The 19,541-nt window shown below is 32.0% G+C and overlaps 1 protein-coding gene across 3 annotated transcripts in view; it reads left to right on the top strand.

The window, feature by feature from the left end:
• Nucleotides 1-19,541, top strand: part of PCDH17 (protocadherin 17) — a 100,136-nt gene that overhangs the window by 16,933 nt on the left and 63,662 nt on the right. The gene's annotated exons all lie outside the window — the stretch shown is intronic.

Raw genomic sequence — 19,541 nt, 5'->3', positions numbered from 1 at the left:
ACTGTCATACTTGCTTTCCTTTTAAGAATACAGCTTAGACATCACTTGGAAATGTAACTTCCAAATAATATTGGTAAAAGTTTTGTAAATACACCCGCTTGCAAGCATTTGTTAGTCATTACATCAAACTTGAAACATGTATCATTTGCTAAAAATTTTGAGACATCGGTTAAATATTTCAAAATTATCATACAAAGTACATAATATTGAATGAAAGAAAAAGAAAGAAATTATTATTTTGTATTATTGTCACCTGTTCTAATTCTGTTATTTTTACTTTTGATATCTGGTCTCTTTTCTGGGACATAGCAACAGAAAATGTACTTTTTACAGAATTACTTACATACCTTGCATAATTATACCTGATGTGCACATACATATATATATATTTTAAATTCAGATACGTATGTTGATTGGGCATGGTAGTGTTTATTACCAGATTAATATTGTGACCTGGGGTTCATATACGAGATTCTACATAACGAAGATATATAGGAATGGGTTGGAATAAATAGCGTTATAGTTGGCATTTTTAGTTTTTATTTAATTTTTTTAATAGCAGGAGTTAAGAAAATGCTATTACAAATGTGTCTTTTGGCATTTGTACTTCTGATGATGGGTATATATATTTTATATATACAGGATTAAGTCATATATATGAAAAGTAACATAGGCCATCTTTAAAATGTACATTTTATTTCAGTGAATGGAAGTGTTAAACATAGAAGTAAGGTTGCAATAAAGAGTTGAGGTCAAGTCATTACTACAGGTTTCATTTAGCATTTAGGCTTATTGCAAAAGTTCACATAAACACTTTTAAAAGGTAAATGTAAACATGCTTCTCTGGAAATCTGGAGATGCAACATGCGCTGCTTTCTTTCAGTGAATAGAAGTGTTTAACATAGAAAGTTGAAATTAAGAGTTGAGAATGTATTATGGTTTATATACATACATAGGTAAATGAAAACATGTTCCCTGAAAGGTTAATTATGTACTGCTGTCATTCAGTGAAGGGGAGTAATTAACCAAGAGAGAACAATGGAAGCAGGATTTGAGAACATGTTATGACCACATGACTCTTTCAGCGCTGGTCTTTGTTATAAGGGGTTTACATTTACAAGTATAAAAAGTAAAAGGTAAACATGCTTCTTTTTTATTTTTATTTTTTTATATTTTACAAATTTAAAGAGTCTGTGTGAAAATTTGTTACATGTATATAACATGTAGTGATCTAGTCAAGAGTATTTTGGGTGTCCACCTCCTGAGTACAATACCTTTTTTTTTAACTATGATTTCCCTGCTCTGCTATTAAATGTTGAATTTATTCTTTTTCTGTAACTGTATGTCTGTATCCTTTACCTCAGTTCTCTATTTCCCCACCATCCACTATTACTCTTCCCAGTCTCTGTTCTCCATCCTTTCACTCTTTATCTTCATGTGATCAGATTTTTTAGTGGATAATTACTAAAGTTTTGAGATGCACAAAAATCAGGAGGTGTAAAATGGACACAGATGGAAGCAAATGAAGGCCTCTCAGCATCACGGATAAGCCCAGCAAGTCGGAACTTGCACGAGTGAATCAGAAGGACACTGTCCAATATGTTTATTGAAAGTGATGTAATGCACCATAACACAACCTGTTTCAAACTTTTTGTAGTGATGAATATATTAGTGAGAGTATGCTAATTTGCCCTTTTTAGGGGGTATAATTGGCATTTAAAAAATAGATTTAATATTTAAATCTAATAGATATAATATTTAAATCTAATAATTTAATTAATAGATTAATAGGCAAGAAACTTTTGTTTATTAGTTAGAATAAAAAGCTTCTTCAATTTCCTTTAATATAGGTTTGAGCATATATTTTAAGTGGTAGAATGTTGGTATTCTTTTATATGAAAATAATAAAATAAACTCTTCATGAATCCCTCTTTTTGTTCTTTAAGCCAGAGAGAGCGGAGATAAAATCCTCCATCTTCTCCTAAAACAATAGAATGTTATTTTTTTTAACTATTTGCTAAACATTCTTTCTGTGTTTATGAATATGCAGGCTAAAATAGGCTAATGTAGCAGTTCATCACATAAAGAAAGGAACTTTTTTTTTTTTTTAATTTTTTTATTAAATCATAACTGTATACAATGATATGATTATGGGGCATCATACACTCACTTCATAAACCATTTGAACTTGATAGTTAAACTTAGTCAACAAATTCCTTGAAATTATTTTTATTTGAAATGTACCATTGAGGGCGGCGCCAGTGGCTCAGTGAGTAGGGCCCCGACCCCGTATGCCGAGGGTGGCAGGTTCAAGCCCAGCCCCGGCCAAACTGCAACAACAACAACAAAAAAAATAGCCGGGCGTTGTGGCGGGCGCCTGTAGTCCCAGCTGCTCCGGAGGCTGAGGCAGGATAAGCGTGTAAGCCCAAGAGTTAGAGGTTGCTGTGAGCCGTGTGATGCCACCGCACTCTACCCGAGGGCGGTACAGTGACACTCTGTCTCTACAAAAAAAAAAAAAGAAGAAACCTCTGAAATGTACCATTGAGCCTCAGTGAACTTAAACTTGATATTTGTGTTAAATGCTCATTATTTAACTAGAGAAATCAAATCTGTAAGGAAATATCTGTTATTTAATGATATTACAGTTTGGGTTTTGTTGGTTGCAAGTGTGGGATGGTGATGGAAAATCTCTAGTGGGGAGAGAAGGAAAGGAGCTCTGATCCAATATCCCCAGAAAATATAAACCATTGGTAAGTGGAGGTGTCATTTTAATTGGTTAGTTGTAATAAACTTATAATCCTGGTATAGCATTAAGGGAGAATTAACATTTTGGGAAACAGATAAAAGAGGCATGAAAGCATTTAAAATTCAATCATTAGGTTTCATTACACCCATCTGCTCCCAGGAATATATTGGAAATTTGATACATTGACCTTTGGCAGTGCGGGGACGCGCTTTCAAAAATATGTGCCTTCAAGTTGAACATTTGAAGATAATTTGATAAGAGCGATATTCAGTGCATTTTTAAACCTAATTGCTTTTTTTTTTTTTGACACCGTCACTCACTCTATCACCGTTAGTAGAGTGCTATGAGTCGTCATAGTTCTCAGCAATCTCAAAATCATAGGCTCAAGCAATTCTCTAGCCTAAGTCTCCAGAGTAGTTGGGACTACAGGTGCCCACCACCAAACCCAGCTGTTTTTTCTATTTTTAGTAGAGATAGGGTTCTTCTTTTGCTCAGGCTGGTCTCAAAATCCTGAGCTCAAGCAAGTTACCTGCCTCACCCTTCCAGAGTGCTGTTATGACAGGCATGAGCCACTGGCACCCGGGCAATATTTGAAACAGTATTTGAAAAAAAATAAGAGCGAGCTTAATGGGCCTGTGTATATTTGACAAAGACTCAACATAGTTATTTAATCCTGGATCTTATTAAAAGCAACTGATGTTCAACATCTTTTACGGTTTTTGTTAACTAGACTGTTCAAGTTTTATGTTCAAGTTTTATTTTATGCACAAACCCCTACCTTGCATTAATTATTCTCTGGATCCATATTCCACTAGAATTATACCTAACAACATTCAATGATACTAAAATTTCATACCTATGGCATAAGAAAAACATTAGTACAACTGTTTTAAGTATTTCAGGTGGTTACTTGGAGTTTTAAATCCTTGGCACCACCCAACTTTTTTTTTTTTTTTCCAACATAATTATAGAACCATTGAATCATTTTAGGATTTTTTTATAGCTTACCTTAAAAGGGTGATATATGATAAAATTATGTGTCTAACATAAGTATATTATGTAAATTGATCACTATTTCTTGCCAGTGTTTGTGTATTGCTCTGCTCACTGAAGTTCATGTACTTTGGAAAAGAGTCGTGATTAGACAGGTGTTCCTTCATCCTATGAGATCAAATTTCTGAAATATTTATATAGTGATGAGCCAGATGTACACAGCTTAACCTTATAATTCCATTTCAAAGCTTTTCCAAATACTGGAAATGTGTGAAGTACGAAGCTGATTGTTTTGGCAGCGTATCTCCATTAATAGAATTCAGATATTCTTTATTTACAAGCCAGTATTGTTCATATAATCTAGTACATTAAATCAACAGGGAACACTGGAAATGGAGAATCCATCCGAGGGCAAATTGACAGGGAAGCTTTTTCTAAAGCTTTTTAATTTGCATTTTATCGACTCCATGATATGAGAAAACACATAGAACCAGTAAATAATGTACATGTTTTGGGTACTAGGTACAATTTTGATGTGAAGTAGTTATTGCTTAGACATCTTGTACTTTATCGTAATCTTGATATAAGACACATAAGACCATGCATCTGCTCTTCACAAATATTTCTTTCAACATCATCTCCACTGCAAAGTTTACTGTCGTTTTACACGAAATTATTTAAAATGCACACATGTGTGTGTGTGTTTTTTTAATGAAAAGAGGTAATACCAAGTAATGTAACAATGAGTCATGATTTTCATTATGTTTATTTATTGGTTCTACGATAAAAGAGAAGGGCTTATTGTAATGCTTTTAGCGTTTGAGCTATTTATGCACTATGCTACTGGGTACACTACTCAATATGCACTTTATATGTGTGATATTTTGTCCTCTTGAGCAAAAGGGTATTGGGATCCTTAAACCAAATTACAGCAGGGGAAGAGTTTCATAATTTATCTTCTCTATATTAAGCGTGTTTTTTTTCTAAACTACCTGACTCTATTTGAATAAGCTCATGCACCTTCAGGCAAGGATGGGGGTGGAACTATTTTTCAAGCTGTATATAACATGATTTTCCTGTTTTGAAAAGAAAGAAGAAAACATGCTATCCAAGAGGAGAACAAGAAGTCTTTTGCTTTTCAATTTCTTTTGGGAAAAATTATGAACTCTATTTCTTACATTTTTACAAAAGTATGTTGAATACACCAAGAAAAAGGTGACATAATTAAAAAACAAAACATAGAATTAAGTCACCTGAGAAGATAAATTTTTAAGCATAGTTAGATGTAAATATTTGAGTTTCTAGACCTTTGTTTTTCTTGTACAATGACAGATATTCCAGAGATGAAGCTACTCCTCTGAGGCCTTGTGCCTGCAGAAGTGTGTAGCTGAGAGCCAGGCACTGCTAAGCTAGTTTGGATTTCAACTACTCTATCACTGAACTGGGAATCTGTAGTCCGCCCCCAGGGATGCATTGCCTACATTGACTGTAGGGCCCTTACTTCTCTCCTGTTTGATTTTGAGCAAGTCAATATTAATAATTTCTCTACAAAAAGAAACTCTGCTCTTTGGCAAAATAACTATTACAAAACCCTGATATGCAAAATTATATGTTTTTATATTAAAATAATCTCAAATTTTCGAATATGTTATGTGACTCAGTTTTCATTTCTTTTCTAAAATGATGACTATAATTTTTCTCTGTTTTTCAGAGGAATTCTTACTTATTGCAGAAATTCTATAAAAAATATCTAAAACAGTGTGTGATATACAGAAAAAGCTCATTACATAATTGTGGACTGAAAATAAAAAAAGTTACATTTATAAAGTTGAATTGCCTACAATTTACTACCAGAGGTAGCAATTGCTAACCTTTCAGAGCATAAATCTATAATTCTTTCTCTTTAGTTACAAATTCCAAGGGACTAAGCTCTGACCCAATTTAAAATGATTTATAATCTTTATTTATCTCATGTGAACATTAATTTTTTCATGTAGAGATATTAACATGCTTAATAATGAGGTGCTGTGTGAGCCCCAGCTGGGATAGATAATACATGTCACATACATCAAAATATCATTCTAAAATATGAAAGAGTTTGGGTTTACAGAACATGTCTGGGTGAAAGAGCTTTGAAAAGGGAATCATAAACCTGCACATCTTTCTGCTTCATGGGTGCACACACACATATGTGCACCTACACACACGCAGAACTAGATTTTTACAAGAAATTGTATGTACTAAGCTGCATTTTACTTAAAGTTATACAATTTTTAGTGGAATTCTGGGTCAATCCATGGATATATTAACATTTTTTAATCACTGACTCTCTGGAAAATTGTTTACACTGTGGTTCTATTTCCAAGATTTCCTGGTTTTTAAAAGAAAAAAATCAGCTATTCATTTTTGCTTAACATTTTTTATTCCTTTTCTTATAAGGTATAATATTTCCATCATAGGCTGTTGTAGGAATTAAAGATGAAATGTTTTTATTCATGTGAAGAATATGGTCAATACTAAATGCTGAATAAAGATTAACATGTATCATTGCTATTGTTGTTAAAAGAAAATAATATCCATCATTCTAGGGCAGTAAACTTTAGGGAAAGGATATGCAGATATTCTCTGTTAAAAAAAAATTCAGCTGGCTTAAATGTTAACAATTGTATGTAGAATTGAATTTTTTTCAGAATGCTTATGAACATAAAAATGTAATTTTATTAGGATGCTGATTAATTATATTAGAAATTGCCATTTTATACTCTAAAGAAGAATTGGTCACTTTTGTTTTACTTATAAGTAGACAGTTTTGAAAAGTGACCAATTTGGGTAGATTACCTTGCCAAACATCTTAAATTAACAAAATAAACTCTGACATGAAGAAATGCTATTAAGTTTTCCTTACAAATTGTGCTTTTTATACAGGGAGTTCATGCATGAAGAAACACTCACCTCATGTAGAAACTTCAGTTTCTGCAAAAGGCCTCTTGTAAGATAATTAATATTAGAAATTTAAATTCATGTGAGAGCATCAGATTTCATTTATACTTCTTTCCTGTAAGGAGACTGAAGTACAGACATTATCCATGTATTTACAGCAGGCTAGGAACAGAGGACAAATGTTATCTTGGCTTAGAGATCAGGGTTCTTACTCCTAAACCACTTGGACTCTCATGATGGATGTGCATTTATAATAACAAGGTACCTGTAGAGTGTGAGAATATTATATAGCATGAATAATTGCTGGTAGGGAGAACTACAATTTAGTTCCTGGACTGAAGATCACTGTGGAGGATGATTGTTTAAGATTTCCACATCTTAAACATAGAAAAATTACGCTGTGATCTATGTACAAGACATTGCCATGGAATTTTTCTGTGGGATACCAGGAGTAGTTTCAAGAGACTTTCTACCTTGGTCCATTTGATGTTAGCCAAAAGGTCAAGAAGTGATGCTTGGTCCCGTGTAACAGAAGTATTTCTGAATTTAGGGTACTCTAGAAAAGCCCAAGATTTACATAGATTTAATCTCAGATTTAATTTATTAAATTTATTTAATTAAATAGATTCTTAGATTTAATCATAAGACTGGCTTTGATTCTTTGGTTTGAATTAAAATAGTCCTATAGACATGGTTGCTTTTATTTGTGTTTAATTTAATTTAGAGCTGAGTGGTGCTAGAACAAAGCCATTCCAGGGGGTGTGACCTGGTATTAGACACTGTAGGGAGCATTATTAGAATGAGAGTAATAAACCTGTAAAATAGATGTGACGATGATAAAGAGAACAGAAAACCCATAGGCACAGAAGATAGCTGGAGCATATACTATTTGAAAGAGTACAAAATTTGAGTTAAAAGAAACTTGTTCATATTGCTTACTCCTATTGGAGCCTCCAGCTTGCCTTTTATAAATTCCACAGACCTTAGTTTCCCCATCCATAAAAAAATAAACAATTATAATGGGGGAGGTTGTAAGGAAAGAAAAGGTTTGGAGATGATGTTGCAATACAGTGGTGAGATCACCCTGCAACATAGGTAAGGAAGCATAGCATACAAAGGAGAAAAGCCAGGTGTCGGAGGGACTTCTTTGCACCAGCCGTGGAAGAGCAATGGCTCAGGAAAGGAACGGCTGTCTACTCTTATTCTAACTACACGTTAGAGGAATTTGTGATATGCTTCAAGAACCTTCACGTGTAGAAGTGGGTTTTTTGGTTTGTTCGTTTTCAAGTGTTCCCATGGTGGTACAGTTTCCACAGCTTTAAGTAGTTTGGAATTGGATATAAACATGCTGCACATCACCTAACATTGAAATTTACTTAAAAATATGAATTGTTTTCAATCAAGTGCTTTCCAACTGTCAATTCTGCAGAGAAAGAAATATGATTTTTGTGTTTTTCTAAACTATGACCTAATTAACCATGGAACATATATAAAAAATTCTTCATTAATATTTTATCTATAGGAGTGAGCAGACTACAAATTTTAGTTATATGGTTAAAAACTGAGACTTCTTTTTTTCTAGGCATAAAGTCAACAACTTCTTCTGATAAGGGCCTAACAGCAAATATTTTAGGGTTTGTAGCCTATACAGTCTCCCGTCACAAGTGCTGTAAATACTTCACTCTGCCCCTGAAGCATGACAGCGGCTATAGACAATAAGTAAATAAAACTTTATTTTCACAAACAGAAAACAGGACCATGACATAACCATTGTTGTAAGGCCCTAGTAACTGTTAATGATATTTCTTAATTTTTTTTTCATGGTGTGCATGTGGGTATGAGTAAAATAATTCTATCATGTCGATTTTAAACAGTTTCCAACAAAGTCAAAATGATTTTTTTTTAAACTAGTACAGAAGAATCCAGGCCTATTGTCTCATAAGTGATTGTCATTAAATAAAATCACTTCTTTCACTAAAGAGAAAATTCTTAGAATTAAAGTCTTCAAAAAAGAAAGAACCGGCAATGCTTGAATTAGATATTATGTGACAGTCTGATAAAGAGTAGAGATATTTCATTTCATTTTGTGCTAATGTTTAATATAACATAAAAATATGTTAATGCTAGTAAAGACACTTTGCTTTAATTCCAGGTATAAAAGCCCAGCTAAAACAGACTATTGCCATTGAATGATACATTTTAAATGTAATATTTATTCTTATATTTTAGAGAGAAAGTGATAAATATTCTATTGAGTTAAGTCATAAATTTGATTAATGATTAATATTTTCCTCAAATTTGGGAATAGTTTTTTCTTTAGAAGAGTCATTTCTGAGGATAAATCTTTTATTACTTTGTATTATCTCCTAAATTTCCATAATTTGTTTTTTTAATTACTATTTTGTTTTAAAGCGAGAAATGCAGATACAATGGGCTATTTTTTAAAGAAATTTAAACTTTTATAAATTTTTTTTTTTTCTGGGAAGGAGTTAGGAGAAAACCTATACAAAAGGTTGAGAACTTCAAAATTTATCCAAACTATTTAGTAATTATTATAAAATATATTGGTTGATTAACTGGTTGACTGATTTGTTTGCCAAACTATTTAGTAATTATTATAAATATATATTGGTTGATTTGTTTGTAATCATAAAGATTTAAAAGTTCTCTATCCTTATCAATAGTTAACAAAAAAAAATTAAACATGCATCAGTCCATTTCACCTTGAATTTCCTCTTTTTTGTTGTGTCTTTGAAAAACTGATATAAAACCACATAGGATGCTAAACTCGTTGGTACATTTGCAAAATGCAAACTATTATCTACATAATAATCTATTTTATATTCTAATTGGCTTTATTATTTTGAGGCTCAAGACTGGTAAATTATATTTACCAAATCATTGTATTTTTAAAGTCTTTAATTGTAGTATATTGTGAGAAATAAATGAAATATGTGCATGTAACACACTTCCAGTCTATAATACACTTGGATCATCTTTAAATTAGTTATTATTTCCTGTTTGGGAATTTTATACAACCATCGATCAATGAATATATTATGTTAAATTTCTTTTGCACTTTAAAAGGTGGGTATTCAGAAGTAACTATTTTGACAATTTATATGAGTATAATGATGGTAAGTAATCATATGGTTAAGCACACTGCATGCATTAGATTATTTGATAATAAATGGCCCACTATTACCTTTTATTGTTATGGGTCAAAGAAAAATGTAGTTATTAGAGTTGTATATAAGGATTGGCATATTAAAATAATTTATGATGTAAATATAGAAAGAATAGCAGATTCCTTCAAAGAGCCATCTTGTTATTAAGGGTGATGGTAGTTCTGTTTTTACTTAGTATGTAAAAATAATTTAAAAAAGTATTTTCAAAGCAAGTTGCATTAATTTCTTATCAATTTATTTCCAAAAATATTGAGATGGTTCATTATTTTTCTCCATTATCTCCGAGAGACAGCACAGCAACTGACTGATGCTGGCAGGCTCCGGGAAGTGTCATTGTTCTATAATGAATTAGTTGCACGATGGACAAAACTACGAAAGTCACTTAGCTGCAGTTCCTCTGTTTAAAAAAAAAAAAATTGGACAATAACTCCACTGTGTCTCCTAGGGTAATTGAGAAGAATGAACAATAAACATTAATACATTTATACTGTTTTGTAGATCCAAATATAAGATAGCATACTCCAAATATCCCAGTGCAGAATTTACACAATGGCATTTCAACATATGTTTATATTCAATGGAGCATAGTTTCAAAGCTCTCCATAATAGCCAAATGAATTAGACTAAAAACTGGCTTGAACCTAAATAATTCAATTTGTAAACATTTATTTTTACATATTAGCAAGTTCCTTAAATTTAATAAAATAAGATTTTAAGGTAATTTATTCATCGGAAGACTCAGCATTCCTAAAGATAATAAATATAATAATATCACTAGGTTATCTCCCTCCTTTTCCTCTTTCTTTTTCTCTTTATATGTCAAGAATATTAGAAGTAATTTCAGAATTGTAATGAATTTTCACTGGCCACTTTGAATTTTTAGTCCTATAGGCCTAATAATAGCGAAGCCAGTTTTAGATAATTCTTCAGTTGGAAAATTCATCAGTGTTCTAATAGAGACAGAAAAAGAGCTTGGAAGGAAGAAAGCAAAGGAAAGTCTTCAGGCATGAGAAGTCTGTCTGAGAAAGAGCTAAAAAGTAGAAAAGAAAAGAACTCCAAACTTCCTTCACTACCACCTGAATTAAAAGGGGATACGAGGTAATGGTTAGGGCCGAGATGAAGAGGCTGGCCACAGTGAAGATGCATTAAAGATGCTGGAGTTAGCAGTCCTTAAGCATGTTTTCTTTCCTAACATGTAAATTGATGACACAACACTATTGCCATGACAAGGAGAAAGGACATCCAGAATTCAGTGGGACCTTGGTTGGCCCTGGAATTCAAGGTTCAGGAAATTTATAGAGAGAAGGTGGAACATTCTGTATTTTTATGTGCTTTTATAGATAACAAATAGCACTCATTTCACCATTGGATTATTTTAATTTTCTTTGTTCTTGACTAGAATGATCTTCAAGATTCATAAATTATATAATTAAATTCTGGAACATACATTATTATTAAAGTTACCATCTTTTTTTAAAGGGTTAACATTTGCAAGAGATTTAAGATATCACCATATCACTTAAAACAAATCTGTCAGATTTGTAGACTGGTAGACTTACAATTTTTGCTTATAAGATAGTCTGTTCCTGTCCTCCCATTTTTAATTTAGCAGAATGTTGGTTTTTGCTCACTGTGGCAAGAATAGCCCATGTTTTTATTATGCTTTTAGTAGCAAAACACCAATGTTGACCACACTATATTTGAATAAAATGTATTATTTTGAAAACCACTGATAAATACAGTTATTACCATACTTCATGCACTTAAAAAATTCCAGAGCCATAGGTGCTGTCAGATAACTTTATAAGTGGTGGCTTAAAATGCTGTTGCCTACTTCAGCAATGTAAAAAGAACCACACCATATATTCTGTTGAAGGTAAAACTATCAGAAGCAGTGTCGGTATGAAAAGGCTTAAAGTGAATTATTCACCTCTTAACATTCCCTTGTGTTGAGTCTGCTGCAAACAGAATGCTTGTTATCAATGTGAAGAGCAGTGCCCTTTGAATTAAGGCAGAAGTTCAACTTGTTTTCCTTTGTTTTGAACCCAACAACATCAATGTGTGCAATCAAAGGCTCCTAATTATGGAGACTTTTCAGAATTCCACTTCTTTGTACCCCCAGATTAGGAAAACACTGAACATCTAAATCTAACTGAATTTTTCATTATATGATTTAACACCACACCTAGAACTACTTACTTTTATGTAAAACACTGTTTGGTTCACTACACCTCCAACTCCAAGTCAGTATGTAAAAGGTAAGCTGCTCTCTGAATCACTTCGAAGAGTCAAAGACATACAGATTTTTTAAACATAAGTTTTATTCCGGGTTAATACATCTAGAATTAAAAATTTCTTCATGTTTACAGTTCAACCAGTGAGCAATCCTATTTATATTGGTCATAACTTTTTACTCTGTAGTATTTTACAAATTTATAAAAACAATGTTTCACTTAAATAAAGCTTTTACAAATAGATGCAAAAAATAAGTTTAATTTTATATACAAAAATTGAGGTAAATACTTCTAGAACCAGATGTACAATGCCGCATTTTTTCTTCCATAGTATGTGATTTACTGCCAGTCTCAGCAAGGTGCTTTTAATCCAAAATAATGTTTTATTTTTAGGAGTTTCATTTGAATCATTTTTTATCTTCTATTCCTCTCCTGTGGGATCAAAATTAATGCAAGGCAAGGGTGGTACTTAAAGTACAAAATTTAAGGAGACGCTCTCCTGCTTTTGCATTCCAGAGCATATTTTTAATATTTCTAATAGATCCTTAAAGGTTTTTGTAAGTTAATGCTATCATCTCTCTCATTCCTGGGTCTATTTTTATTGATTTCTCTCCCAGGTAGGAATGATATTTTCCTGTTTTTTCCATACCTTGTAATTCCTAATTAGATCTCAGAGATTGCGAATTTTACTTTGATGAATGGTGGATTTGGGGGTATAAATATATGCCCGTGAAATAAATTTAGTCACTAGGCTGAAGAAATAGAGAAAGACAAAAGAGTACATCAAGAATGTTAACAGTTTATAATCCGCTGTCCCCAAGGTCCCCACTCAGCCATTCTGGAAATGCCAGAGCTGTTTGGTGGGTCCTATTGTTTCCTTCATAGGAAATGTCCTGACTATCTGATAACCCCGTAACAGGCAGTATAAAGATGATAATAACTAATTGGCACCAAATTTATCTATATATATAATTATCAGAATGTGATTAAATTAATCACAGACTGAATTCTAGTGACATTTACGTAAATGGTATGTATGGTGGTGAAACATTGACCATAGAATCCAGTTTATTAATGCTCATATTATTCATTCTTCTTCTTTCTTCCTTTTGCAGGGGATATATTTAAAGATTCTGGGTTTTTTACCTTTAGAAATCCATTAGAAATAAGGATCAAAATGAGGAAGTCTTTATCTCATCCCACAGGTGTCTCATTTTCTAGAAATTGAAATATTTAAAATTTATTATATAATCATCCAGTTATCATTATTTCATGATCATTATAGTGCAACACATAATATTTAAAAAATTAAAAAGTTGTAATGAGAATTGTATTATGTAACTAAGAAATTTGCATACATTATCTCCTTTAAAACATCTCATCACACATTTAAATAGTATTATCCCAATTTTATTGCCAAAATTGTAATAAACATTTTGACAATATTTTGCACACACTTTGGTACAATTCAGTTGCCAATCATTTTGTATTACATGTCTTTTGTGTCCTTATAAATCATGCTACTAACTTTTTTCCAAAGGTCGAATCAAAATATTTTTATGGTATTTTCAAAATTTAAAAAAAATCATCATTTCTAAAAATGTATCCCACTTCTTAATAATCTATTGAATCATGTGTCTTTCCCATATTAAAAGAGAAACTTCTTTTTTTTTTGCAATAAACATAGTCTGAAATTGTTATTTAAAGGTTTTGTTTTATGGTTTTATTTTATGGTAAATAGGAGTTGAACGCAAGAAGAAAATCTTTGAATGAAATAAAAGTTGATGGAAACTTAGGTTGGTTCCATATCTTCACGATTGTGAGGGAAAAGGGTGAGGGATACAAATCTACTTACTGGGTACAAGGTATGCTGTTCGCGTGATCAGTACACTGAAAGTCCTGACGCCAGCGTGATATGATTCATCCATGTAACAAAAGCACTTGTGCCCCACAAGTTTTTTTTTTTTAATAAAATTTTTGTTTTTCTAAAAAGTAAAAAAAAAAAGTTGAACTAAATAGTTCACATTTAAGGTGACTGACTTATAGAGCTGCTGCGTGGATTTGCTGGTGTGGTTAAACAGATATTTATATCCAAATCCATCTGTATTCTGTCCAAATGAATATGAGCTTTCCACATAGGTGTTAGAAGTTGGCACAGTATCCTTTTAAAACACACTTTATTAAGGAACATTTTTTAATTTTTTTTTTATTTTTTGCAGTTTTTGGCCGGGGCCGGGTTTGAACCCGCCACCTCTGGCATATGGGGCCGGCGCCCTACTCTTTTGAGCCATGGACGCCTCCCTTATTGAGGAACATTTTATAAAATAACTTGTTTTGTAATTGTTTCTATGAGACAGAAGAATCCTCAACATATATATAAAACAGATAGTAATGTAAATGTATTTTGGTATTACTATTTATTCTTACAGTTAGCATAGAGTAAGGTGAACCATTCTGAGGTATATGGTTCTATGAATTTTTGTACATTGGTAGTTTTATCAAACAAGCTGGGTACTGAACAGTTCTATTACCCTAAAGAAAATTCTAGTTGCTTAGCACTTAATACTGTTAATTCTAAAAATTTTTATATAATGTAACAGATACATAGTGATATTTCATTGCAATTGTAATTTGCATTTCCATAATTGCTAATTACAGTGAATGTCTCTTCATGTACAATCAATGTATTGTATATGGTGAAGTGTCAAATCTTCCAAGTCTTATCTTATTGTTTAGTTTTGAAAGTTCTTTATATATCTGCACACAGATATTTTCCCAAACATTGTAGCTTGTTTTTAAATCCTCTTAATACCATCTTTTGCAAAACCTGCATTTATTTCTATGACTCATGCTTTGGTTTGTGTCTGAGACCTGCCTAACACCAGATCACAAAGATTTTCTGCTAGGTTTTGTACTAAAATTGTACAGTTTTATGCTTTATGTTTCGATCTATGACCCATGTTTGAGTTTTTGTGTGTGTAAAATGTGAGGTGTAGGTCTAGTTCATTTCTACTGAATTATCTATTGAATTGTCTTTGCAACTCTGTAAAAAATCAATTGGCTATATTTGTGTGGTTCTACAGCTGGACAGTCTCTTCTGTTCCATGGATCTCTGTGTTCATTCATTTGGCAATACTGCATGCTTGATTAGTAGGGCTTCCATAGTAAGTCTTTTAATAATATACTGTGATTTCCTTCAATTTGATTCTTCATTTTCAAAATTGTTTTAGCTGTTATAGTTCATTTGTTTCTCTGTATACATTTAGTAATAATCTAATATACATGTATATTTACAGAAGATCTTGCTGGGAAATTGATAGAATTATGTTACATATGCAGATTATTTGGGGAGCACTGACATCTTTACTATGTTGAGTCTTCTAATGCATAGACACGATATATCTCTCTTTTATCTAAGCCTTTTTTATTTCATTATATTAGTAAACATCATACAGATGTATACATTTTCAAAAATAAGTATTTACTAAGTATTTCATTGTTAGAAAATTAGCATAAATGTATTGCTTTTGAAAATTGATTTCCTTCAGTTCATTCTAGAATACAGAAGTATAATGATTCTTTGTGATAACATTAAATGTAGCAACCTTGCTTAATTCATGTATTAGTTCAAAGGAATTTAGTTTCTTTTGACTGCTTGCTATTTTTTGTCTAACCAATAATATTGTCTGTAAATCCAATAATATTATCAGTAAACACTGTTTTCTTTCTTTCCAATTATTATGTCCTGTATTTATTTTTCCTACCTTTTTAACTAGTTAGGGCTTTCAGTCCAATGATGAACAGAAGTGAGAGTGGACCTCTTTGCTAAAGGGGAAAGATTTCTCTCTCTCAACATTCAGTATGATGCTAGTGCTACAATTTTTTATAGATACCTTTTATAAGGTTGAGGGAATTTACTTCTATTCCATTTGCTGCAATTTGTTATCATTAATAGATGTTGAATTTTATCAAATAATAGATATACTTTTAAAATGTTATTTTTAGGGCGGCGCCTGTGGCTCAGTCGGTAGGGCGCCGGCCCCATATGCCGAGGGTGACGGGTTCAAGCCCGGCCCCGGCCAAACTGCAACCAAAAAATAGCCGGGCGTTGTGGTGGGCGCCTGTAGTCCCAGCTACTCGGGAGGCTGAGGCAAGAGAATCGCTTGAGCCCAGGAGTTGGAGGTTGCTGTGAGCTGTGTGAGGCCACGGCACTCTGCCGAGGGCCATAAAGTGAAACTCTGTCTCTACAAAAAAAAAAAAAAAAAAAAAAAAAAAAAAAAATGTTATTTTTAATATTGTATTAGGAAAAACATTCTTTTCACCACTTCTACTATCAACTTTCAGATGCAATTCTTAAAAGCAAGTAATTGATTATGTCAAATTAATCTACTTGCCCAAATAAAGAGCTTTTCTTAATTCAGCAAAGATAGAGCAGTTTCACTAAGTGCTCCCCCTGCTACTTTTTGAAGTTTTAATAGATTTAGGGGTACAAGTTAAATTCCCTTTTGTGTATATGGAGTATAGTGATGAAGTCTGGGCTTTTAACCTACCCATCGACTAAATGCCAAAAAGGACATTCTGCTTTCTTTTGACCTTTCTCAGAGATACTTGTTTTTTGGTTTTTTTTTAATCATGATTTGTGTTTCGGAGTTCTAATAGGATGAGAAAGCTATAGAATATGGCATGTTGTAAGCATACTTTATTATTAAATACTGCTGATAAAAATGTTCATTTTGATTATCATTTAAATATGTATTACAATTTTATGAGTAATAGTAGAGCAATAAAGGTAAAAAATCAAAGTATTTATATCCTGTAGATTTTATTCACTTTAAGTGTTTGCTTATTCATTTTCCACACAAAGGAAAGAGTATCTAAATTTTTATTATATTTAAGAAACAAAATAACAAAGAATGACAAAAATAGGAGGATATAGTTTTATGATAGTTCACATCTGTTTTGTTGTGAGCAAATAATCACTAAAAAAAGACAACTTTTGTTGCATTTATTACTGACTTTTGAGTAGATAAAGTACACCATCATACCCTAAGGTTTTAAAATGTGTCCTTGAAAGACTTTATATGACTACCCACCAATCCAACATACATATGATTTTTTAATGCTCAATAACTTATATGTTTTTTGAAGTAATAGTTAAAATTCACTGTGTTCAAATTGAATTTGAGGAAAAAACATCGCAGTTATTAGTTTGTTTGAAAGATGAAAAGGTTTTTCAAGAACTGTAAATATTCATATTTAATTACTCTGTTGAGACCTAAAAAGTTAGAAGTGTCTAATCTCCAATTTTACTTTTTTTCAAGACTTAAAATTTAAGAAGTATAGATATATAAAGAGCAACTCAGTTTTAGAGTACAATATTGTAAAATCTCTGAAAGCTCTTCTAACTTCTAAATTAAACGATGCTGTGATGCATATGGCTTTTTTCCCCATCTTTCATTTTTTTATGTAAATACTGTTATTTCATATTCATATTATTTTAAATGAGTTTTCAGACACCCTGGAGCCTAGATAATGAAAATGTTACTTTCTATATTAGAAATATAGTCTGTTTTTATTGTGAATTTGTTATGTGTTTTTTAAAAGCCAAAAGACTATTTCATGATGGTAATTATAGACATGCACGTTCTCTCATGTTCCTGTTTACTTTAATGGATGAGGGCAGGCATTACTAGTAAACTTCTGGTAATGTTACTAATTAAGTTGCAAACTTTTCAAATTGTATTTTGTGAAATTCAATAATTTTCTTTTTAGAATTTTGTTTTATTTTATTATTATTATTTTTTTTTATTGTTGGGGATTCATTGAGGGTACCAGAAACCAGGTTACACTGATTGCATTTGTTAGGCAAAGTCCCTCTTACAATCGTGTCTTGCTCTCAAAGGAAATTCTATAATTAAAACTAACTTTTCCCCCTACATTTATTTTTACCTGCCTCCACTCTGTTTCTTCCTATTTCAGATTTCTTTTTCTTCTTTCACACCTTCTTTCTCTTGCTTTTATCTCTGTTTTTATTTTTCTTCTCGTCCTTTCCCTTCCAAACTCCCTTCTTTTTTCCTTTCCTCTTGTTTTCCTATCTTCATCAAAATCATATTTGATAGCAATACCACTGTCCAGCATATAACACACACTGTGGTACTTAAATACATGTGCAAGTGTGCACACATATGTATGTATATATAAAATCTTCATATAAAATGCATACACCTCTGTGTGTATATACAAACTCTTTAACAGCTCTTCAGTCAATAAGAAAAAATTATTTTTTAATTTAAGTATATTATTTTATTGCAACTGCTTAGAGTTTAATAATACCCAATTTTTTTCTACACTGTCTTTTTTTTTTTTAATTTTCAGGTTAATGTGAAGGTACAAACAACCAGATTACAACATTTGTATTTGTTAGGTAGAGTCCCTCTTGTAGTTGTGTTCCACACCCAAAAGGTGTCATACTGTCTTTACTAAGATAGGAGGAAAAGTTTCTTCAGTCTGTCTTCTTGTGTCTAAATGAATGGGAATCCACATCATATGAGAATCCTCCTAATTGCAATCATTAAAATCACAAGTTCTATAAGTTACTTAAAAATAGTGCTTATATTTTCTCACTAGAGTTTCAAATTTCATATTACATTTCACTCTTTTCTTGACACTCAGGATTCTCTTTTTCTGACTTGTGCTAAGACACTCATGCTTAGCTTTTAATTGACAGTAATAATGATTTGGATACATGTTTTGGCCAATTCAAGGGGTGAACTAGAGTTCATTAAGTTAAAATACGAAGTTTCTAAACAACCGTAGTTTTAAAATTTTTCAAAATCCTTTTGCAAATAATTTGGCCAATGACATTAGTTGCTGCTATTACTTTTACTAGAAGATCAAGTTATTCCTAGAAATTGATAGTTTGTCGTTACTAAAACAAAAATTAAGATGCTCCACTGAATCTAGAAACTGGAAAATATCTGCTATTATCTACTAGCTAAAGATGTCTAGAAGTGAGCAATGAATCTACCAATTCCTCTTAATATTTGCGTGTAGTTTGATAAAGGCCATTTGCCAACAAAAAAATCATACATTAAGAAATTGTGAGGGTTTTTCCTGCCCCAATCATTGGCAATGAAACTTAAACAACATTTATAGCTGTTATTATCTTAGCACGTCTTGTTTCTTCCCCAGGAATCATTCACAAAGTCAAATACCTTAAATTATTATATGGGAGGAAAAAGAGCACTCTTACTTTAAATTAGTCTTATTTATAAAGCAAGCACACATTGCACTACATTAAGCCTTACCTTGGGCCCTCTGCTTCATGAATTGCATGCTCCCTGTGTCACTGATACTTGTATGCTGGATGATCTTGTACAAATCCATAGCTGCTTCAGAGTACAATGGTGTGATATGAAGTGATGCAGAAAACAGGAAAAG

Source organism: Nycticebus coucang, chromosome 15 (assembly GCF_027406575.1).
Source record: "Nycticebus coucang isolate mNycCou1 chromosome 15, mNycCou1.pri, whole genome shotgun sequence".
Classification (NCBI taxonomy): domain Eukaryota; kingdom Metazoa; phylum Chordata; class Mammalia; order Primates; family Lorisidae; genus Nycticebus; species Nycticebus coucang.
The sequence above is the reverse complement of the archived record's forward strand: the minus strand, read 5'-3'. Positions and strand labels throughout refer to the sequence as shown.